A 5,000-nucleotide genomic window follows, 5' to 3' on the forward strand; every position below is an offset into this window, starting at 1 on the left:
TTTTGCAGTAAGCTCGACATTTTTAGCAATGCTGCTTCAGCTGTTGGCTTAGCAAAAGCTCCAGCTTTGCTATCAAGAGCTGCCATCAACTTTTCCTGGGGAAATACTGCAATGAGGAACCAGTGATTGCTTCCCATAGGACTGCACAGAACAAGAACAATATCTTGCTTTAAAAGCTTCCCTTGTCCTCTGGTGAGACGGAGTTGGAAAGCTGATTTCTCAAATGCTTCCCAGGGAAACACAACTACTTTTGAACCACCTGCTTTGGCTGCTTCAAGAATTTCTAGATAGTTATCAATTACAAAGTTAGTGATGTAATTATCTTCCGCTACCACAATGACCGCCTTGCAGAGAAGCCAGATCTGAAGGAGAAATAATGCCTTTGCCTTTGAACCTCACGTGACCATCAAGAATAGCAGCTGTCAGAGGAGCTTTGTGAGGAGGCAGAGTAAATGATGATGAAATCCTAAATTTAACACTTAATTCTGGTGGTAAGCCATACTGCACTGCAATGGAGGAGATGGGATTGATTGGATTCCGTAATGTGGGTACATGTAATTCTTCTATTGGTGAGGGTACAATTACGTGCTCCTCACACTGTGTTTGATGGAGAAGCTCTTGGAACAGAGGGCGTAGATATCAGGGTGTGCTCTTGGCAGCCATCCCTTATGAAGAACTGAAAGTTCTTAGCAATTACCAGGGTTGAATCACTCGACTTTGCCACATAGTGGACAGAGTGTGTGAGGGATAGCCCTTCAATTCTGCCATCTATCAGAGAGCTTATCTGACACATCTTTAACTTGCTTCTCAGAGATGAACAAAGACATTGATCTTTTTTCACACCCTCTGAGTAGTCTCAAAGAACTCCTCAGCACTAGTTACCACTGCATTACTCTGTAGGATTGAACGCCATACTGCTCCGTTCACTTCTGCTCCAATTCCATCACAAGGTCCCTTGCCATGTTCTCTTTCAAAAAAGCTCCAACTGGCTTCACTTCCAAAGTCTTCCTGATGAAACAAGACACTGTAGAGATTGTATCTGTTCTTGAACTGGGAGGCAGCACCATCGCTCCAATAGTGAACCTTGTTTACTTTGGTTTTTTTCTTCACCTCTGTGGCTGAATTGAAGGAATAAACACTTGATTTATCATGGCACAATTCATCACTGACCACACCAAATGATTTATACTGCAAGTCTCCCTGGTGATCTCTCAGGTATACAACTGCTGTGAACAGAGTAACCATTTCATTGGACCAATGAGCTGCCATGATCTCACACTGGTGTTTCATTTGGAAGTTTTCAGCAAAATCTTCATGGGTGATAATTTCTCCTTGAGGTAAGTTTTCCTTCAAATATTTCAGCTCTTCATACTGTCGCCTTATGTTGTAAATGTGCCTTCCAAAGGGCTGGAGCTGTGCAATCAGATCACTGGTATTACCTGGCGGGGCTTGAGGGAAGCAAACTTAGACAACCCGACTTCTACCTTGGACTCTTGCTTGAAGATCTCATGAGCCTCTGATATATTCAAAAGCTTCAGCCTCTTGCTTTTGCTCTCTCCCTGTAGGTGTTTTAACAGACACACAATCTTTCCTCCCAGGGCACATTCGGCTTATGTCATCCCTTAAATAGAATTCCTTAATTTCTTTTACCTCGTCATCTGATAGAGCATCAGACCGTCTCCTTCTGTTAGCTTCTTCCAGTTTTCTTCTTTTCACAGAGTTTTCACACACTTCAAGTATAACTCTTCTCTTTCCAGAAAATAGACAGCCGATACTAATTAGCGTCACCAAATCTGAATTTAACTGTCATTTTTATCTTCGGTATCGTCATCATTATCATCAACATCAGTATTGTCATCACTATCATCATCTTCTTCACTATCTTCCTTGCTAACACAATTGACACAGTTATCTTGGCATGTACATGCCTCAGTACAGGGAAGACCATTGCCAACACAAGAGCAGCGTCATGTTGGACACAATCCTTTGCAGCCGCAGCATACAAGCTCCATCACAGCATCGGGGGCTGGTGCCTGGTTAGTCCAGTAGATTTCCAGTTGGCCTTCTTTCATCTGCCAACCATGGCCATCGGGTCCCTGGTCCGTTTGTGTCTCTAGGGCATGCTTCCAGAGGAAGGCCTGATAGTTAGCACGCTTGAGGTGGTATGTCAGAGCTCCTTTTATTGGTGGAAGCTGGTGTGACTGCAGGTTTTTGCTCTTGCAAAACAACTTGTACCTGAGTTCGTTTACATCATTGCATCTAGGGTCATTGTACAAGGCACAAACAAATCGTTCAATCTTCTTTAAATCTTCTTCATTAGGAGGAAGCCTCTCACCAAGACTACTGACAATTTGCCTCAGAGCTGGATTCAACTGCACAATATCAAGTGCAAGAAATCGGAAGAAATGACGAGAAGACTACACGAAAACTCAGACCTCAGACATCAGACCTCGAAAACTCAGACCCGGAAAACTCAAACCCCTCCAAATTAGAAAAAGGATTTAAACTCGTCTCAAGTCTTATCACCTGTAATGTTTTATGGTCATGCAGTGTTCACAGGCAACAGCCATACATGATTATCTTCTGCCGATGAGCGCTGTTGCGTCGATCAAATAGTGAAAAACTAACAAGGTTTAAAACAGCAGCAGACACTTTGGTGACATTTGCCGGCAAACTTTTTACCAAAGAAATAAAAAGACGGAGCCATGAGTTTTCGAGGTCTGAGGTCTGAGTTTTCATGACATGCTTTGAAATGCGATCGTAGCTTTGTGTCACACACTGCCATAACTCTGAAATTCAAAATACTTTGGTTTCCAAATGAAGCACTTTATATTGAGCCGTAAAATTGCAAGCAAATTAAATTTACGCCCTCTTATGCTTGATGGGGATAAAACTTTGGTGGCTCTTAAGTTTTCGATTTTAGAAAATGATGACGTCATGTGAAAACGATGTATTAGGGACAATGAATCCAATATTGTTGCTGATTGAGGGTTAAATTGTCACTGCCAGAGAAGAGCTGTAATGCAATAACATGTTTGCTTCACCAGTGAACTACTTGAGATTCGACTTTACCCCTATACTTTTTCCAACATACCGGGTAAACTGAAGAAATTCATACAGTGTATCCAAATGAGGTTTTCTGAAGCGCTGAGTGACGAAACACAGAAGAAATTGACCAAAATTAAACGTGAGCTACAAGGAGGCATTGCAAGGTTTCTTATCTTTTCTTCAGGTAAAAAAGTGCAGCAACTCGGAAGTTCATGGACTAAAAGTGGTCCTTTAGTTTGCAAGATATCACCGACAGGTAATTTTCGTGCACGTTTCATGTGTTTACCTTGCTTTACAGTCACTAAGAGCGGTGAGGAACCATTCGTGGTTAATGAAATTCTAAGAAAAGTTGACCGTTTCGTAGAAATTTCTGCAACCTACATACTCACCTGAAGAATCCGAAACTACACTTTATCTGACCGTGTTAGATTATACAAATGTACCCTTAAGAAGGCATGAAACGATCTGGCAACACAGGAAATAAATGGTTTTCGATTGGATTGCAGGCTCAACCCAGGTTAACTCACCGAAACATAAGCAAGGCTTCAGTTTTGGTGCGCTTTCTGTGGGTCGACGTGGCTACACGGCGATACTACATCAACTATGATTCTCAGACAGTAAATGCTTTTTGTGTTCAGGTGAAACCAGTTTGGGAAATGCATTTTTTGCTGGTTTCACTCTAAAAGTAAGATCATTAAAACAAGTATAATTTTACTTGTTTTAATGTCCTCTGGGAAGCATAAAAACAACACTTGAAAGGTTAGGACAAATAAAAGGATAAAAAACTTACATACTTCGGTTTACGCTTGTACCAATGGAGACAGGGAAAAGGGTAGCAGTAGCAGGTTCCATAACCTTACTGATAGCACGAGTAGCAATTTTTTTCTTTCACTATGAGAGATTCGCCTAGTATTTATTTCGTATAGGACGTGATCCGAGTTTAGATGTAGAAGAAGTTGGGTATTTGCGCATTTCCTCACGATAATTCCTACGCCCTGGTGGGCGATCTATGCGACTTATTTTTGTGAGATTCTAACATGTTCCGTAATTCTAATCAAACTCTAGATGATTCGAATAAATGAGAAACGTTTTCTTAAAACTAACACTGATCCTTTCCTACATGTAATTCATAGAAACGAGAGAAAAAGAGAGTCAATTGAATTATAACCAAGTGTATACATGGATTGCATAATGCATAATAGAAGCCATTGCCCGCCCGCGCAATTAATCAACGTGGCTGTGCCATGTGATTAAAAAATGGCTTGTTCTCAAATGACAGAAATGCATGTTATTTGTCAAGACTTAATTAGATCACAGACATATTAATACGATTAACTCTCTTTGTTGACAGAAGAGTCATTACTGGGAAAACCACAATTTAATTAAATCAGCAATCCGGTACTTCCAGTTCAGACCCACTTGCGTCTCGTCATGCATTCATTTTCTCAGGCTCCCATAAGAAATTTTCTTGGGCATCATTACAGAACAACTTTGACCCTTAAAATGTTAAACGAATGCAATATGCTTTAAATCATTCTAGTACAAGGTTTTTGTCCAGTGAAATTAAAAATAGTCAGTATTTGCTGGTGCATTCCATCTTAATTTTTTCTGAATGAGCAGAAGTTCATTTCTTTCTTCCTCCCTCCCTTTTTACAAAGGCGAGTCGATCCCCCTTGAGGGATATATATTTTTTCTTTATTGAATTTAATTAAAGATCCAAGTATTTTTATATTGATGACCACATTAATTTATCTCATGAATGGTTCTTGTCATTAAAGCGGAGCTCCGCGTGCGCCAAAGGTATGCGCGCATGAAGAACCATAATTAAGAAAATATGGTAACCCATTGATGAGAGAAATTTTGGTTTGTGAGCCATGACGTCATCGATCGTCCGTACGTACATACGTCCACCCCTCCATGTATGCCAACGTGACCAGTATCCTGCTAGTTTA

At 40.7% G+C, this 5,000-nt stretch overlaps 1 pseudogene; it reads right to left on the reverse strand.

Moving 5' to 3' along the window:
* Nucleotides 1-5,000, reverse strand: part of LOC137991392 (uncharacterized) — an 8,471-nt pseudogene that overhangs the window by 505 nt on the left and 2,966 nt on the right.

Source organism: Montipora foliosa, chromosome 2 (genome assembly GCF_036669935.1).
Source record: "Montipora foliosa isolate CH-2021 chromosome 2, ASM3666993v2, whole genome shotgun sequence".
In the NCBI taxonomy this organism is placed as follows: Eukaryota; Metazoa; Cnidaria; class Anthozoa; order Scleractinia; family Acroporidae; genus Montipora; species Montipora foliosa.